This window comes from Aythya ferina (genome assembly GCF_964211825.1).
Source record: "Aythya ferina genome assembly, chromosome: 13".
In the NCBI taxonomy this organism is placed as follows: Eukaryota; Metazoa; Chordata; class Aves; order Anseriformes; family Anatidae; genus Aythya; species Aythya ferina.
In genome coordinates this window covers 5,929,378-5,950,036 of record NC_140311.1, presented here as the reverse complement: position 1 = coordinate 5,950,036, position 20,659 = coordinate 5,929,378, and the positions used below count along the sequence as shown (strand labels likewise).

Here is a 20,659-nt window from a genome sequence, read left to right as displayed (position 1 = left end):
GAATACTTATGAACTAATCCACATGCACAGTATTGAAAAAAATGTTCAAATATAAATTACAAAGCATCACTAACATAGCCTGACAATATTATGACACTAAAATAAAGGCAAAAGAATGTAGGACAAAAATATTCATCTCTAAAGCGATAAATTTTGAAGAAGATGAAAATCACATGTACTGATAAACACAAGGAAAGAAAGCAAGAAAATATATAGGATAGAGATGAAGCAGAAATGGAGCTCATAATCTTGTGATATTAATAAAAAATATAACAATTATAAAGGCTGATAAGGAGATTCAAAATGATTAGAACAAATATATCATTTTAGACTATTAAACAAGTGCAGAGTAAAAGAATTCATCAAATAGATTTACCAAGGCAGACCAGTCACTAGAAGGACTAAAACAATGAATGCTAAAAAAAAGTAGGACTAAAATAAAAACATATGATCAATAATCATTAAGTTCTTATTAAAGAAAAAAAAAAAAAAAAAAAGAAGACTGGTTTGGAAAAAAAACACCTCATACAGCTAGAAAAGAAGGTGTCAGTGGCAACACATCAAGGTGATACACTGCATTGCTGAGTATCCACAAATGGAAGGTCATGCTTTACAAATTTCTGCAGATGTACATGAAATGACAAAACCACCAACACAGATAAAAGAAATGCATTCTAAAACATCTGACAGAAGTTCCAGCAGAGATTCTAAAGATTCAGGAGAGATTTGGGCTCTAAAGACTGAAATACTCCTTTCTGTCAGAGGTAGTTGGCATACAATGAACATAATAGAAACATCTTCCTGCCACCACTTACAACTGCTGGGTAACGTTTCTTAAATCTCCAGGACAGCCATATACACACAGAACAACCTAAGCCCAAATAAAAATATATCTCATCCAAAGTACAAAGAGAACCTTAACCACGTATTCTAGAATAAGTGGCATTTCAATTAGTACTTCAGATTATTCATACTTTTATCCCCTAGTCTCTAATAAAAATCCTTACCAGAGTTTCTTTAAACTCTTACTGTATATGCAAATGTACTGTATCAAAATCTTTATAATCCTGTTCTGAAGATCCACAGGATACAGATGAGCATTAGATACTGCTCTTTAATATAATGGTGGTTTCCACTAAGATATGTGAATATTTTAATAGAATTGACTTTGAGGGAATTAAAGGGAAGAAAAGAATTAAATATGACAGAGGCAGGAAGAACACACAAATCCAGAGTAGATTTTCTAAGATAGCTTTTGCAAATTAAATTAATACATTTTAACTATGCTTACATGATGATAACTGTACTCTTTAAAATTAATTCACTGTATATGATTTACTCTCTTATAAAACATTCAAGGACAGAACACAATGACTTGGTCTTGTGATCCGAGACAAGTTCAAGATTTACACCTCCTCTCAATGTCTAGAGAAAAACAAAAAGAATCACCCCACCCTTTAAAGAAACTAGTATGTACACTCACATTTTCTTTACTTCACATTAAAAAGGGCAACAAAATAATCTCATAAATCAGGAAATAATGCGTTATATCAGCAGCTTACAGTGCTAACTGCAATGCAGCTTTCTTTGAACTCACGGGTGCATCTGATTTTTAGCAAGAACAACAGGAAGAAAAATTGCAAAATCCATTTCATCTGTAGCTTGGCTTCTAGTATTTTCTTTCACTGTTTCATCATGTCTATCAAATTACTTTTTTTCCTTTGTAAACCTGTATGAGAACATCTTAATGTTGGTACTGTACTTTATTCATATGAAATAATCAAGCCAAGTAAGAAAGCAATAAAAAACAAACGACAGGATATATACAGTACGACAATAAAAAATAATACGACAGGAATTTACAATTTGATGTTAGTAGGCATCTTGCTTTTCTAATGTTCAGTGTTGTCTGCAAAAATATTGAGCCAGATTAATGAGATAGGAGGAAATATTTTTCATGTATACAGTTTTAAGCTATAAAAACACTCCTATAGTACCTACTCTCACTATTCAACAACAACAAAAAAAATGTAGTGCTCATTTCTATAATGATAAAATAGCAAGTGTAGCTATTTAGCACCTTTTGATATTATTTAAGTTAACATCTTCCTCGCACATGTTTTTATTTAGTAGTCTCAGGATATGGTTGTGTATGGATATAACAGCAATAACATAAAGTGACACAGATACATCATAAAATAGAGAGAGAAAATCATGATACTGCTACAACTATAAATTGCAATCCCAACACCTGAAATAACTCACAGGGTTACCAAGCAATTACAAAAAATTGCTAAAAGCTAGCCTTTAGTGCTGTTCTTGCCTGTGGCAGAGGCTGAATTGGTCCCTAAAAAAAGCAATGCCTAATCGCAGTTTTGTCCAAGTATGTTCACAATGTAACACAACCTCATTTATCTCAGCCTGTCCCATTCTGCGTACAGTTTTCCATTTACATTTGTGACTGAACATTTGGACAGTGCTTCACTGACTATTTTCTGACTGCAGGTAGCAGACTTGTGTGTGTGATTTTTGGTTGACAGATACTGTTTGTGATTATTGATGTTAAACTGGCTTTAGCTGCCTGTTTTGAAAAACTACAGATTTATCTTTCCCACTGTAGATAACAAGATGCTCTGTTTACCAATATGTTCTGTCCTCCTGCCACGGAGAACTGAAACATGAGATAACAGTGCAGAAGTTGAAATTCCTACTGTGGTCTGAACTGACCTAAGTTCACAAAGAGGTGTTGACAGTGAAGCCACTATCACAGAATCACAGAATTGTCTAGGTTGGAAGAGACCTCAAGATCATCGAGTCCAATCCATGTCCTACCACTGCATGTTCTGCAAACATGTTATTTCTGCCCCCCCGCCCCCGTGTTCTTTATTTGATCTTTATTATGTTCTTTATTTGATCTTTTTTCCGTGTTGAGAACCACCATTCAGCATGTCTGAAATCACCTACAGCAGACAAGGCACTGCAGATAAACAACTTTCTCTGAGATTCCATAAACAACAGCATCGCTTAGCAGCAACAGCCTCTCCTGCCTGACACAGGAGAGGCAAGACAGAATAAACCAGAAGGATAGGTGGAAAGCAAAGCATTTAATATGGTTAGACAGGCAGATAGATGAGAATAAATAAAAACATTTCCCTGTTCAAAGAAATTTATTCCAAGTAGTACCCATAATAAGTAAGTTCTTGGAGAACGAAGTGCTAGTGAACATTTTTTCTTCCATCTGTAGTCAAAAAGTCACATTCATCTCTAGTATTCCTTAATTGTACGTATGGAAGAGTACTCTGTATCTTAAACCTCTGAGATATTTCCCCCCACCTCCCGTCTCCAGCATACTTTTTGTCATATACAGTTTTGCACACAAAAAAAGATCAAGTTAGCTTCTCTCAACACCAGTGAGAAAGTTCTACAGTATTCTTTGTCCTGCTTTTAAACCCAGAGATTGCAGTTGGATCATGTTTTCAAGTTGTTATGTTTTGTTTTGTTTTTTTTAATATATGCCCAGAAACGTTTACTATGTATTAGCTGAGAATCTTTTTCAGTTATTTTAATGTCCTGTGCTTCTAATAAATTAGGATAAAGGCACAAGAAATGTAGCATTAAAACGACTAGCACTTCCCCTCATTCTAACAGCACCATGTTTGAGGCAGACTCAGTCAGTCTACTGTTAGCTATCTGCTGCAATCTGAGACTCTCTGAAAAGTGTTTCCACACAATTTAGCCGTGACTGTATCTCCATTGTCATTGTTACTTGTACACATTTTTATACATCTTTCTTAGCTGTTTCTATCTACCATTTTTCATCTTCTGTACTTTTTCTGTCTTTCTGTTCTTAAAGGAGTATTCCAGATTTTTTTAGTCACTGTCTCCTCTCCACTTTAAATTCAAGGAATTCCATTTCCACTGCAAAAATCTCTACACTTATTTTTACAGCACAAGGAAGTAACAGAATCCATTTTTGTAACACAAAAAGTAACACAAACTATTTTTGACATTTAGGGGTGAGAGCAAGGAAATGCAACTCTGACATCTGTGTATTTAATCAACTTCAGTTTTGGTTTTGGTTTGCCAGCAGTATTAATTTGATCATGTTTCATGAAACTCTTTCTTTTTAAAAAACACATTTTGTGTTGTCTATTGTGTAACAAGTATAGAACACTAGTTAGAATTGAAATCATTCTAGAATTTTATACCTTTTATATTGGTACTTAATGAATCTAAAAACAAGAGGGAATTTCTTCCTCCTGTAGAAAACAAAGCATTGAATAAATTTATAATTATTTGCATTTAAAAACAATATTCTGTGCCTTGATCTCAAGACAGAAGCTAGAAGTTCACAAGTTCATATTTGGAAACAACTTTATTTAATGGCTTCATTCTCCTTGGATCAAAATTAAAGTTACGGTACATTGTATTTATTCAACACTTCATAATTCTGTGCATTTTTACATGCATATTCCCAACTTGCAGGAAAAAGTTCAGTCTAAGCAGACAAAAAATACTAGGCAGAAATACTTGCTTAACAATGCAAGAACTGATCTTTCATATTTTGCCACCAAAAATAAAGACAAAAAAACACACAACACAAAGCAAAACAAAAATGTCTAGAAATGAACTACTAAAAAAAATAACATCAAGAAAGCATGGGCTTGATTTAACTAACTGAATTTGGTATAATAGGAAATGGAAGCATCTTGTACATATTTGCCACTTTGGCAGGAAAAATGCTGAGCTTCTTCAAACTCTGGAAACAGAAAAGAATTGTGGCAGATTTAATCAAAAAGAAGTAAGATAACAATGATAAACTGGCAAGAGTGATAAACTGGAGCCAGGTCTACCAGTTGATATCTTCACTTTGAGCAGGCATTATTTATTTGATCCTTCCTTTCAAAGTCTGTCTTTCTGAGTGCACATGCTGTCAACCAATAGATTTGTCACTGAAATACTTTTTCACATGTAGTAAATGTCATGCCACATATTTTTCAACTCCTAATTTTACTTTCACTGTTTCAAACTGTGTAAATATACTTCAAGAAATTTTACACATACACAAAAAAAGGGGACACAATTCCTTTCCACTGTTACCAAAGAAACCACATGTATCTGGGCACATGATGAGTATGCTCCTATGTTATTACGGATAACTTAACGCTCTGTTGACACAATGATCTAATTCAGAATGCATTTTGAGTCTGGATGACTTTTACCTTGATGAAAATAAAATACAAGAGTCACCACAGATGTTACTTATCAGAGAAAAAGAGCGAGAGCGAGAGACAATGCAGTGCAGGAGTTCATGCCTTTCTCTTCTCTACTAGTAAAATGGGAACGTACAGTATTAAGTCATATATCCTTCTGTATAATGTACTGAGCTTTAAGAACCATTTTTTTCCCACTGCTTAAGAATTGAGGTACTCTACGCACTTTTGTATATTCTCCAGTAATGAACACTTTCATAGACACTACAAATTGACTTTTGAGTAAACAAAAGTTAAACCATGTTTAAATCCATAACAAATATCCATTTGAATAGGCAGCTGCTGCTGCTGGCTGAAGTCTTGTCAATGCATAGGCAAAACTGAGCTTCATTGTTCCAGTAATAAGGAACTAAGGTTTAGCTAGGGAAGGGCAGCTGTTATTACAGGAAGGGATGTGAGAATAAATGAGACAGTGGCATAGAACCACAGTCTGACTTGTCCTTACTGTCACTAATGTGAATAGAGGGTTTAAGCACAGCTACTGCTCCTCTGAGAAGCAGCCATCCCACCACTGTAAAAAGCCTCCTCTCCTACATGATGACCTTTCCCTCCACAGCAGCAGCAGCTTAGCTCTCTAGAGCTCTAATGCAGTTAAATTAGTGAGAAAAAAACATTCTGTTGCCCTGGGCAACTGCATGCAAGACTTTTTTTGTAAACATGAAACTTTCTGTAATGCTCTTTTCTGTTTGTACAGGTTATACAGTGCAGCCATTCTTGAAGTCTCACCCTTAAATAGTATTTCTCACTTGCATCCACTTAAAGATCTCAACCATATGCAAGTTTCTGTTCTGCTTACATACATAAGAACTTCCCTTCTACAGACTCTTATTATATCTTAGAAACTGTCCATTCATCTGAACTCATAATTAAATTCTATAATCAATTCCTATTTTTATATGGTTTTGAATATTTAGATATTAATAGCATTATCCAGTATTTAAACAGTTCTTTACCTCTGCCTTTCCCCCTCCCTCCCCCCCCCCCCCAAGTAAAAAAGTCATGGGAAGAAAAACTATTATTTTCCCTTTCAATCAAGCATTTCCAGCTCAGCTGCCACATAATACAATATTTCATCATATTTGACTACGTTAAGAATATAACTTTCAATGTATACCCTCACTTCCAGAATTTCTGAATATATGTATGTTGAAATTGAGCAAGTGTGACACGGTTCTTCATTCCCCTGGGAAAAATATTCAGAGCTCGTTTGAGTTTTGACCTGCTTATGCTGCCAGGAAGTATTAGTATTTTTCTTGGATCTTTAGAATAGAGATACAGAGTAAAGGACAAAGGCAAAAAAAATAAGACCTCTTAACTACACAGATGAAGAACTGATGAGATACTGCTGTATCACACTAGCTTTTCATAGGATTTGCCCCATTTTGTAAGCCTCCCTGGAGAGATTATCCTTTTCCATAGTAAAATATTTTAGATAAACTGTGCACAGAGAACCTACAGCTGTCCACAACACAATTTATGGTCTGAAATGTCTAAAAATGCTACAAAAAATACAGAAATGCAAATTAAATTCAGAAACGATTTTGAAAAATGAATGGCTGTCCAAAATGGAATGTATTTATTTACAAATTCTGTAATGCTGCCTTTTGTTTCCTGATACCATCACCTTGCATAGTTAGAGTTATGAAAATTATCTATTACATTAAATGGCTCTGTTATGATTTCTTTGCTTACAATACAGAACTATGTACAGTTTAGCCCATGGATTGGGTCCTATGAACTACTCTAGCACAAGGAGTATTTATATATCCTTTCCTCATCTAAAACTGATCTCCAAACTTTACTTCTAACATGTCAGGTTATTGTCAATATTTGATATTTGATATTGGTATTACCAAATATTGGATATTTGGTAGTATCAGTATTACCATCAATAATTGCAAAATCCATCTTCCTACAAATATTTCTTATATATATTAGGATCAGGCTCTCTTTCCAAAAATACTTTTTACTCATATTCTCTTGCTAACAATTCATTTCAAGATCAAGCTAGTGATTCTTCTACACATCCCTTCTTCAATATACTGTGGGTTATATTCCCCTCTCTTCTAGTCCTTTCTTCACAGCTCATGGAATAAACGGCATACATATATAGTGTGCATCTGCAACTGGTTCTTTATTACAACACACACCCTGTCTCATTATTCTGTCTTGATACCCCACTGATTAGTGTAGTGCTTGTGAGAGGTGATACCATCAGTACATATGCATCTATTATTAAGACGCATACACGTTGTCTATTGTATTCAAACATGAAAATGAATTAAGGGCATATATTGTTTCTGAAGAGAACTGCAGATAAAAAATGTGTCACTTTCAGTTTTCAAAACATTTTTATATTTGCCCTTTCCTGTCTCATTTTCTTCTCCCTTAAGAGACAGTACTGAGCTTGTTCCTCCTGAATATGAACAGTTCATAATTGTTTTATTTAATCCTGTTGTTGTGCTACCTTAGGTTCTTCTATGTAATACATTTTCTGGAGCAGGACAAAAATGTCTTATAGCTCAACATGTTAATGAATTAACTATTTTCAGTTTTAGGCCTGTGCAAATGGAGCTGCATAAAATTGTTAAAACATACCCATAAACCAGCAGCAACTGCAATATGTTCAATATGTTGATTTTCTTTTAATTTTATGAACACACAAAAAGTTTGCATTATAGCCTGACCTCAAGCACATCCTTGCCATAAACTGAAGATGTGCCAAGCTAGCTCCAAACATATTTTGTAGTCAACAAACTACTGTGAGACAATAGCAGCAAGACATTAAGACGTTAAGACACAGCAAGCATAGGCCAGTAAGGTATATCCTCTCCAAGAACTGAGGATTATAAGCAAATCCGATTTACCTACCCATTATGAAATGATTTCCCATATTCACTGAAAGAAAGGAAGACTGTTCAGAGAAACCTTGTGACAAAGAATGAGGTCATGCAAGACATTATAGGCTCATGGAGAAACACAAAGAAAGAACACATAACAGTGGAGGAGTTAAGACTGAGTGTAATGTAAAAAAAATATTTTACAATATTAGTATGGAAAAATGCTTTTTAGATAGTAACTTGTTGTTCACGTGTCTTTTTGAAAAAAAAAAATCTATGAAGGCCAACTTTTTAAGAAAGCTAATGTGGGCTTTCAAAAAAATCATTGCACATAGAGTGTCAATCTTTCAAGAATCAGATGTCTTACAAGTATCTGATGATCGGTAGAAAAAGCTTAAGCAAACTAAACTAAGATAAGAGCAACAAACCTTATTAAAAACATGCAAAATCAGGTCTCGAAAGAAAAAAAGAAAAGAAAGTATTAAAAGGAAACCACAAAATACACACATTCCTGTATGCTTTCAAAATAATTCCCAAATCATATATAAAATTATTTCAAGTCTTTTTCAAGAAATGCTTTAACTTAGCATTGCAAAAGTGTTCAAAATTGATGAGTTTCATAGATTTGACAAGACAACTACTAAGAACTGATCCAAGCTTCAGTCAAGGTAACAGGAGATTCTACACTGACCTCAATTAGCTTTCGACCAAGCCTTGAGAGAATTAACAGTCCTCTGAACAGTCGTCATTCGTAGGTATATTCATAGAGAGTAGAAAGTGTTGGCACCTTTGATGCTAAAGTTACTCTAATTGAACACAAGACCAGTCACAATCTTTTTTTGTTTTAAAACAATTTCAATAAAAGTCTGCCAAGTCAGACTTGCCCTGTTGCTGAACTAAACCTTAAGGTAACCTTAAAAAAACTGAATGCAGAAAAAAAGACAGAATTGGTAACCTCAGAAAGAATGAAATTCAACTAAACAATTCGAATCGGATTTATCTTTGTAATTTAGGAGCTGGGTAGCTGACAGTTTAGAGTAATTTTTGCCCTAGAAAATTCATTTGAAGAACAGCAATGAGTAATCAACAATTAACAATAAGTAAACGCTCTTTCCTATTGCTTTAAGCCATCTCTTTACTAACAATTTGTGTAGTCCTGCATTCCTAATTCTCAATCTGGGCAGAAACAGAGGTAATGCAGAAATCAAGAAAGGTGCATTGGGGGAAGGAAGGTTTATTATAACCTCCTCCCTTCTCCCCCTTCCCTCAAAAAAAGACCACCCACATTAAGCCTTTACACCCACCTCTTCAACAGCAAATAAAAAATGTTTTTAATGGCTAGACAGTCTCTCTATATGCAAGATATAAGTAGATTAAGACTGTATTAGAGCTCCAAAATTTAAGTTGAGTAACCATGACCAACTGTCAAAAGTAGTAATGAAAGCACAGATATCCCTATAATTGAAAGCAACAGGAAATAAAGAAACTTGAATGCTAATTATTAGTGATTAGTTTGTTCACTCAAGGAAAGGAATGCCAACTTACTGATAAACTCAGAAGGAGCAGCAGGTGATTCTAGTACTTTATATGAACTATATTACTCCAAGTTTAAGCAAGTTATGTGGTAAACTAGATAATTTCCTTTTTCATCATATATAGAAGATATAGACAAACTGACAGCAATTAAAGTATATATTGGCCCTGTGTACTATTCAAAATATACCAGTTCAAATCTTGAAAATCTTTTTACTGGAAAACAAGAACTCAATTTTCAATAGATGTGCCCTTAATTTCCTCACTCCCTAATTCTTCCAAAGTAGTGGGAGTGCTACTCAAACATTTTTACAGTCATCTAAACAGGTCACTTTTAGGATGCTGGACCCAAGTCAAGTCCTTAGAATATCCAACGGGACATTCATATATTACAAAGTTAGAAAATTTATGAGGAGATTGTTCAATTCATATTTCAGAGATATTTTTTGAAAGATACTTCATAAGAATAATGTAATGAGAACTTTCCTTAATATTTAAAAAAATAAAGGAGAAAAAAACATCACATTTGAAAATATATCCAGTTCAAAAGCTGTCTGTCTACACCAATCATCTTTTGCCACATACTGAGAAAAGAAAGGAGGAAGGCAGAGGTAATGACAAACAAACAAACAAAAACATAGGAAAACACAAAGCAAGAAACAAAAAACTTTCAACATATATTTAGCACCAAATAACTAAGCAATATAAAGCCTCAACAACCTTCTTAAAAATGTTCTGTGTGGAAAGCATGATGTATACAGAAATATTAATTAGAACACTGGCACTTATAATTCAGTCTAACAGGTCAATAAAATACTATTCACAGTGAAAGGAGGACACACCAGGACCTCTGTAGCTGCACACAGCCATTTCCCATCTTTTTTAACCTATGTTAAATCTTACTGAAGTTAGAACAACGCCCTGTACTTAGCAATCAAAACACTATTTTCCAACAATTAGAATGGGCAAAATATTAAAATATGCTAAATAGGGAAAGTTTAGTTTGTAGGGAAAGAGGTAGATCTATTACCCTACACACCTTTAGGTTCTAGAATGGCATTTGAGGTCTCATAGTCCATAACTAGTCTCCTGAGTTACCAATTCTCACCACATGAAATATTTAAACCATGAGCTATTCCTCCCTGATTTATACCCCATAAAAGATCCCTAAATAATAAAACTCATCTTGCATTTAACAGAGGCTGGGTTTGCCTCAGTTTACACACTGGATAGCAATGGCATCTGTAACTGATTAGATTGAATCTTCTTACATTGAAATCTTCTTGTTTTAGTTTGAGAGAAGAAAAAGCTCCAAATCTAGACTGAACACCAAAATACACAATACACATACATTAATACACATACATCATAGCTGCTGCTTTTTTTTTTTTTTTAATTATTTCTTTTGGATAAACAAAGGTTTTAATTATACAGGTCCCTGTTCTGTTTGTTTCCTAATTGGAGAAAAATGGCAAGTATCCCAATCTAAGCTCTTTCCCTCTGAAGAATTTAACAATACATTTGGACAGGCACATATATTTATTTGGAGACTACACAATGAATAAAATCCCATTTGCACTTAACAGAGCAAAGTTTGCCAGTATTCAGTATGTGAGCCAAGGCTCCGCTCTCTGCTAATGGCAAAAATGACTGTCCCTGCTCTCAAGTACTGGATTATGTACTTTCCTCTTGGCAAGTACAAGCTTGGAAACACCCACAACACCTGTTGTTTATTATACATGGCTGCATTGAAAACAGACATGTTCCTACTGAGAAAGAGGAGGGGAAGGAGGGGAAAGAGATGTGTGTGCATGGTGAAATTATGGACAAAGGTAACTGTGAACTCCTAACTGGTCCTGCTGGAAGTACTTAACTGCAAAGTGCATTTCTGTAACAACTTTCACTTAAGAAACTCAAAATATAAAAGCTTTCTGTAAAGGTTACCATTAAAGCAGGTCACCAAGCCAAATGACAAGAGGAGACTTAGACAGGTCAGGAGCAAAGCCAAGAAATTTTATTTCTAGTTGCAAGGCAAATGAACAGGATTCTGCATGCAGTTAAATCTGGACTAATGCACATTGTTCAATAAAAATTCTCTCAACGTCTTTAACCAATGTCTAACTAAGCCAGCACTCTTTTCTTTAAGCCGTAATTACTGTCCAGATCATACCTTGTATAGCAATATTGAAACACTATCAAGTAACTAGGATATGGAACATGACCATCTTGAATGATTATTTACTCCGAAGAAGAAAAAAAAATCTTAAAATCTCTTACACTTTTACCAGTAAGTACAAGGAGATCCAAGTCCTGTGACCATTTGTCTAGATTGAGTCCCAGAGTCCTAAATCGCTTGTCCTGAATGATTTCCCTATTCTGTTTTCTTCCCTCTGGAAACAATCTCCCAGCTTTTTCTTGGGAAAATCTTTCTTCAACTGATATTGGCAACTGGATTGTTTATTCTTTGTCCTCAGTTTTTGAGGCAATAATGGAATTATGCTGGCACAGATCTCAACCGTATTAACTGCTGCCAGTAGGGTACTGTGACCAAATCTTGGGTGCTGATCTTTCTCATTCCTTTCAGTGAAGTAGCTCAGCAATTATCTCTTTCAACAAAAATATGTCCATCAAAAATAACTATATTGTGAATCAGATACCATTTATTTCTTCTGCCCTGCAAACAGCCATGACAGTACGTAGCTCCTGTCAACGAACTGAGTACAAATTACTCACTCAGCATCTTTGTGATTAAGCAATGTATCGTAACGATCCTTTTTTAATTGTGGGAAGCTAAAGGACAAGAAAAAGCATCCATAGGAAAACTACTAAGATTCAGACATTAGAAGTAGGCCTACAAAGCCTACCAAATATTCAGTCAGTAGGACTTCTCTCTTTTGGCAAATGATATCAGTAAAAGAAACTTTTCTGTTTTTTATTAAAAGGGTCTTGATATATATAGTGTATTAAAAGCATTTTATTCATTTGTACTCAGCCTGGGACCAATTCCGTCAACTTTAGCACTCTGCTTATTAACCTGGACTCCTGCTTTGGTACTTTCTTTTTCCAGACAGCTTTTCTATTCTTCTTCCAGACTACACCATTTCTCCCAATTTTCATACCATACCACCAACAATCACAATGGACAATTCACACCATCATACAGTTTTAAAACTTTCTGTTGCTACAGTATAAGTGTAGCAACTTGTAAGTTTTCTCCTTTTAAAAATTGCCCTAGCACATTTCTAACCTGGCATTAAAGGAAGCAAACCTATTTTATGAACATTTTCGTAAAACTCAGCTCTGAATGTGGCTCCTATGCCCTTCGAGTAAAGACAGACGTGCTCAAAGCTGTCAACAGAACAGAGTCAAGCTGAGCTGTCACATGCTTTATGCAAGGAGGGCCAGACCTGTCAGTTCCACTGTCATGACAGCAGGAAGGAATGGAGGGCAAAATTCATACTTCTGAAATTCTGGATTCACTACGTCACAAATCCAAGACAGATTCCAAAATGACAGAATGCAGTGTCTGATTCAGAAAATAAAACATTCCTTTAACATAACAGAGGATAAATGAATTGGGAGATAATCGATATTAATATTGGAAGCCCAAGAGCAGAATGCTTGTTTTTCCCCTATTTGGATTCCAGATGAAGGCTAGAATATTTTGAATAAACAGATGCAGAATAAAGAAATATATATATATATATATTTATGATTTAAAGACAGTATCACCGAGTCATCTGATGAATTTGGTACTTTATTTCAATGGTACATATTCCAGTTCCTGCTACAATTGATAAATGTTATCATTAGGAGTGGGATCTGGTTACCTGCCAATATTAAACATACAAAACTTAATATTTTGCATTGAATTTGCATTTATACTAATTCTCACAACTAACACCTCTGAAACTGAAGAAAATCTAACAGTCCATGTAATCAGGATATTTACAGATTCAACTAGTGTTTCAGTTATAAAAACCACTCATACCTACTGGTAATCACTCAATTTGAATGGACATACCTCTAGACTGTTGTTTTTGGAAGACCTGCAACACTTTCGGATAGAACTGAGCTTACCAAAAAAAAAGTCTCGCTCAGTTTTCAATAGAAAATACAATTTATTGGCATTAAGGAGATTCAGTGTTAGTGTTGACTTTTTCACTAAACTGTCTTAGTTTGGATTTCTGTGCATTTGTGTTGTCTTTGTCTAAAAGATTGTACTGAAGCTGCAGTTTCAAAAAAGAAGACTGACTTACTATATTACACTACTGTGTCTAACACAACTGAATCCTGATCTCCGCTGGGGACTCCAAGTGTTACTGTGATATGGCTTGCTGACACAAGTAGAACTACCACCTTCACTATTAACTTCAGTAGCTGTAATTCCAATATGATACAGATCATAACACCTACAAACACCTACAAAACGCCTAGTTTACAAGCAAGGTATCTATAGTAGCTATTTAAAGAACTCCAAGAATTAGCATAATATAAATTGGCCTTAATGCAAGGGAAAAGGAAAGAAAGACTGTTTAATACAGTAAATTTCCTTAACACTGTCTGTTCTTAAGCTTCGTTTTCTCAGTTCATAAGTGAAATAACTCATGCACATAGAATCACAGACAATTAAGAAGTTCCACTATGCAAGGCAACAAAACAAAACAAAAAACCCACCATCATCTGTCCTTTTACTAATCAAGGGATGATGTCCGTGTCTGCTTTCTTGTTAGCATTTTGCTTACAACTGCTTTCCTGCCTTGTTCTAGTATACATACACACTGCTATCAGACTGTAACTATAAAACGAAAATTAGCTATTGAAAAAAGGGCATCTAATTGCTTCCTTTCTTGAAGGTGCATTACTCACTTCTCTTGTAGGACTGATACAATCTGACAAGAGCATTGTATTTCAATGCATCAACTAGAAAATATAAAGAGACAGCTTTTCTGAAAAGGCAACCACTTTTTTTTTTTTTTTTACAATACAAGAAAGGAATAGTAAGTAAACCTGATGTATGTGTTATCTTTATCTTCAGAGAAAGAATATACATGTATAATATGTACAACTAAGCAATATTGCATATATCATTACACAAGAATTTAAGTACCTATTCATGTGGACAATAGCCTAATATCCTGTCAAAGTAACAAACGTACACCTTAGAAACAGATGATCTGTGGTGGAGCTGCATTTTTATTTTTTAAATTAATATTGTTTGGATATAGTGCTTTTCAGCAATAGTATTTCTTACAATGTTTGCAGAAGCTTATGCTTTTCTATGAGCAATTCAATTTTAATCCATTTAATCTACACATTGATTAACATCAAACCTAAAAGAAGGCTTTCTATAACTGACATACAAACAAATGCATTAAGTTAGTTTGGGATATTCAGGGGTTTTTCTTCATTTTATGCCTCATCTCCCTTCTTTGGGGATTTCAGAACTATTGTGATGTCATTAAAATATCAGTGCACATAATTCAAAACTGTTTTGCCAATCAAACCCTGAGAATTCCAAAAATAATTAAGAAAATCTTAAAGAATGACACAGGTGACTGCCCTCTATTAGGAAAAAAAAAAAAAAAAAAAAAAGTTGGTTTAGGAAGAAGGTGGATTCCTTCTTATTATTTTTTACTCTACGTAAATTACATTGTATGTTTTTAGGATGCAGGTACAGGTTGCTTCCTACATACTCATCCCTCAAAGAAATGTATGAGTACTTCATTTTTTTTCAGATGCATGCAGACAGAGTTATAAAAGATGACGAGTATATGATCGTTTACCTGATGTCTTCCAAAACAGATAAACCCAACCTTTTTTTTTTTATTATTATTATTTATTTATTTTATTTCTTCACTTTATTCTGAAATAAGCACAGAGAGACCAGGCCATGAATCTGCAAGAAAATGGTCAACTACTATTCCTCAGCTAATGTGGAAAGTCCTCAGCATTTAATTTTATTGCAAATTATAATGATATGGAAAGGGCAAGTGCCTACAGTCATTACTCAGTCTGATAAAAGAAATCAAACCTTAGTACGATTGAATGACAACACACTTCAGTTCATTTCTTCCTTGGAATCCATTAACCTCTTTCATATGAGAGCTCCAACATGTTTTTTTTTTGATCTAGGTACAAGGTTCTTTTATTAGCAGTTACTCTATCACATGCTGCTCTAAAAATGTACTCTGCACACAGCCTTTTGTTAGAGGGCTCACATATTATTAAATGGCTATCTTGTCTAGTGGTGATAAAGTATCACTATGGAAAATAAAGACGTCATCCTCAACGGAAATATAAACTTCAAGAAGATACCCGACCACTGTAAGAGATGAAGACTTAAAAGCCATACAGGACAGGAGAAAACAAACAAACAAAAGCATCAATTGTCATTAACAACTGAAAGCTGTGTTTTGCTACCTTTGCAACCCTTCAGCGGTATCTTAATCTGCAAGAAATACAGTTGAAATGAGCACAGAAAGGTACGATGCAGTGCAAGTAAGGGTGAGAGAAGACTGAACATAAACAAACACTGAATGGAAAAAAATAAATAGTAATAATAATAATAATAAAAAACACAACGAAGTTATGTCCATGTTTGTTGACATCCTATCCATTTACTCTAACTAGAGAAAATACAGTCCTTGATTTCAGCTGCTGAAATTAGTAGTGCCTTGTTTATTTTCCTGCATAATTTACTATTGAGCAATATCGAGCAATTCTGTATTCCTCCCTTTGCTTTACCCTTCACACAATGTATTAATTTCTGTTTGCTCAATTATTCTAAAATCAAAATGAGAAGAGAATACCAAAAACTATGCAAATAACTGCATATCTATGCTTATTTATTAATAAAAATTAAGGAATGGCAATATGGTACAGTGATCACATGATGTTTTAATAGAAATAGCCTAAGGCAGCAGTAATACATGAATAGTGTACACTTACTTCAGTCAAGCAATTTATAATACATTGCATAGGTCCTATGGGATCTTAGAGGAGCTTTTTACAGTCAATTTAGGGAAAGGAAATAGAAATGCTTTTTGCAGATGACTGTAACACTCCTGTGAGCCCCAAAATGGCAACTTCTCTGTTTATCCCTCCAAAATAATATTAAAACAAACCAAAAACGGAAAACCAACTGAATTCTTTTGATATTGTTATCCTCACTCTAATTCCACGTTCTCCTGCCAGTCATACAGTCTTCAAATCAGAGTTGCAAAGACCGTTTTCCTAGCCAGGGAGCACAGCCATACAAGCTCACAAGAGCTCCACGCAGAGAATGGTGTTGTTTGACCTTCCTTGTTCCCTTGTCCTAGGCAACGAAGGAAAGGATTACTCAAGCTACTTATTCTCACGTGTTTGGTTTGTTTCTTCTGGATTGTTCTTCATTATAACTGTTCAGTGGGTGAGCACGGAAAACTTTGCACAAGAAATAATTGTAATTAAGAGATATGAATTAAAATTGGGAATGAAGAACTGAACACTGTAGTCATTAAAAAACATACATCTATTCTTACCTCCAATAGATCCATTTTTTCGAAATCAGCAACAGCTCACCACAAAGTGCACTGATTTTCTGCTGCTATGCCATAGTTTCAGCATGCTCTTCTGCTCAGTACCAGACCAGAGACTCCAGCATGGCTGCACCACCACACTGCGCAGAGTGATTCCAGCTGCTTAACTCCTCCCTTCCCTTCCTTCCGTAAATCTAATGACAAACACTTTAGAAGCCCATCCATTCCTACAAAAGAACTACAAAGAGCAGGTCCCACTGCCACAAACACTTTTCCACAGCCATTTATACTGCCTAATTGTTCACCAGCACTTATGTCAAGGAGCACAGCAACTGGGGACTGTTCAAAGCAGAGACCAAGAAACATGTCCAAGTGGAACTACGGAAAAGGCCATGCTGTTGTGGAGCATTTGGCTTTACAGAACTGAGTTGTTTCATAGCACTTACCCTCAACGCTGGGGAATGAGTGCCCACCTTTTTTATTTACAAATATAGTTGCAGTCAAAAAATAAAAAATAAAAAATCCGCAATGTACAGAATGACAACAGCTTAAATATTTGATTTTGTACTAAAATCAAATATTCAAAAAATGTCTGTTTCTAATAGCAATATAAACACTACAGCAGCTACCCTCCATTGAATGTATGAAAAATCATGTATAACAGCTTAAAAGCAAAAGCTACAGAATCAATGTTCATTAGACCTTGTACAGACCCAAATGAAACAAACATTATTTAATAAATTTAATCTTCTGGATAACTAATTTTGTAACCTTGCCTAGGTTGTTAAAAAAAAAAAAAAAAAAAAAAAAAAAAAAAAAAAAAAAAAGCTGGAAAAACAGTAATAAAAAAATCAAGGCTTAATTTGAACATTTCTCCAAATTTCATTCGACTTTGAGGAAGCTAAAAAGGAAAGAACAAATATTCTTAGCTATCCAAATCTAACTACTGTTTCTTTGTAAAACACAAACACCTTATATTAATAATTTAGCTAACATATTCTTTGTCTCTTCTAAAACAAGAAAGACTATGATACTTCTCTTTTTAATGGTATTTGGCAATTAGAATCCTCTTCCCCAAAGCCCTAATGATTTGTTTTCTCTGTGCAGGTGAAATTTCCATCAGGGAAGTAGTTACAAAATTCAAGATGATCTGTCATATATTCCAGAGACACTGATACTTTTTTTTCATTAAAAGAATTCAACACTTCTACATCCAGTACGTGGAGATGATGCATTTTACACATCAGTTTTTGATCCTAATTTATGCACAGTCTTTGCCTATAAGAAAAATAACTACTAGAAACAAACAAACAAGCCTTGCATTTGCACCATGAATTGTAGAAACATATGCTTCTTTTAAATAGTAAAACCCACACATAATCATACCTCCAGCAATCCTAACATCACTTATGTTCTCTGGCCTGCTTATTTGAATAAACAGAATTTAAACATCATTTGTATCCCTCCTTGCCTTTCTAAAGTAGTCTTTCACAAATGCAAATTCAAATAAGAGTAAGGGCTTCTGATTCAAATAATTTACGTAGGAACAGCAATATTGTATCTTCATACCTTAGACATATCATCTTTTGTTCTCTAAATTATGGTTATACATTTGCCATCATTGTCTTCTGTTGACTCACAGATTCACAGAATGAGCTCCTAATGTTTTCTATACATCACACACAGTAAAAGTATTCTCAACTTAAAGTAGACACAAGAATTGCAAAATAAGGAGGTTTTTGAAACAGCTACCACAGGGACATACAACAAACACTCACAAACTACTTCCAGGACCTAAACAGACCAAATTGAATTGCTTTCCTTTGATCCTATACCATTCATCAATAATAATAATAAAAAATTGAAGTACTCATGCATGAATTCTTTGCAGAATTCTTTTCTTTTATTCTTTTCTTCTGTGTCACTGGTACCAGATCCATGCTTAACTCATTGAATTCTCAAAGCAACTGGAAATTTCATCAGCTAAAGATAAAAGACCCTAGGAAAATCCGTAAGTAAGAAATTCAGCAAGTGCATACAGAATACTGCAATGATTTACCTCCCTCCTATATCTGCTAACTATTTTAAAAACAAAATTTAGGCACATTTCTTTTAAAAGATCCAGCATCCTAAAACCCAACCAAATCACTCTAATAACAGCAGGAGGTCTCCACCTTCTTTCAAGTAAACTGATATATAATCAAATTAAAGTAACAGGTAAACCGACAAATAAACATTCAAAGATGACAAAAAATTATGAAGTTCTGTAATAATTCATGAGCTCATTGATGCACATATCTTACATGCAAAATCCATAACATTCAAGTTCATTCTTTTAGATAGCCTTCTCTAATACTACCTGATATATGCTAATATGCTCCCTGAATCTTAGTGTTTCTAATGAAAACAGATTTTGCATTATAAATTTTTTCTGGAATCAAAGAAGTCTAAAACATCAAAGACTTACCGTGTCACTAGCACATTGGTCAAAAGATGATGCAGAAATTATTATTAACAGTGCATTGGCCTGTTTAGTTCATTTACAATGAGACTAGGCTTTCATCATTTCCCTTTGGGAAACAGTTGCATTATCCACTGAAATTCACATGTAAGATATTTTTGGTCCTGAAATTCAACACCAGGTCTTCCTTTTGTCAATTCTTCCTTGCTGCTCTCAGGATTAGTATTTTGTGCTACTGAAAACAATCTGTCCTTCTTGGATATGTGCACCACTCCACCACTTCCATGAGGTCATCCACCGGACTTCTTAAAGCAAGTGTAACAGCTACTGTAAATACCTATGGAAAAATTTAGACTGAAATCTGCTAAGTATTTTACCCATCTGGATTATATTTGCTCTTTCAGTAAGAAGGAAAGTCAAATATTCCTTTAATAGGGTTTTTAGCACACTATCTCTTCATGAAACAGTGACAAGAACCAGTCAAGAAATCAGATTAGTGCAGTAATTTGGCTAAGTATGGCAACAGTAAGATTTACATCACAACATTTACCTTCAAGAGACTTTCAGTAACGAAAACTTGTCTATTATAGTCTACCATTTAGATAGTACTACCTATTGCTAAATCTACTGTTCAGAATAACAGCATTCAAAGGCTGCAAACTTTAGCATATAAAAAAAAAATGAACAGAAATACAGCATCTTTACAGGTTCATTGGCACTACAGCAGACATATTTTAGCATTCTCATGCTTCACTTTCATTTTGAATATTTCAGAAAAAGCTTTTGAGGCTCTGTCTCCTAGAACCTGTCTTCACCCCCTCCCCACAAGGCTAATTTCACTTCTGCCCTTGAAGTGTGGTTCTAATAATGTTGCCAGGATGCACAAAATTCTTTCTTGTCCTGTATTTCTCTTATCTCATAAGTTCTGTAGACAATTTTCAGTCAGTACTTCTAGCATGAAGTCTTCTGCTTTCTAATTACATTTCTTCAGCAACACAATAGAAAACAGCCCAACAGATGAGTCACAGCTGT

At 34.6% G+C, this 20,659-nt stretch overlaps 1 protein-coding gene across 31 annotated transcripts in view; it reads right to left on the bottom strand.

Moving 5' to 3' along the window:
- Positions 1-20,659, bottom strand: part of LOC311443752 (uncharacterized protein) — a 319,792-nt gene that overhangs the window by 264,581 nt on the left and 34,552 nt on the right. For 24 of the 31 annotated variants that reach the window (XR_014697460.1, XR_014697461.1, XR_014697462.1 and 21 more), the window contains exon 1: positions 17,170-17,323. The exons of 1 other annotated variant lie outside the window; for it this stretch is intronic. The gene's annotated coding sequence lies outside the window, so the exon portion shown is untranslated. Of the gene's footprint in view, positions 1-17,169; positions 17,337-20,659 lie in introns of those variants that run through there. 6 more of the 31 variants (XR_014697456.1, XR_014697457.1, XR_014697458.1 and 3 more) reach the window with 3 other exon arrangements.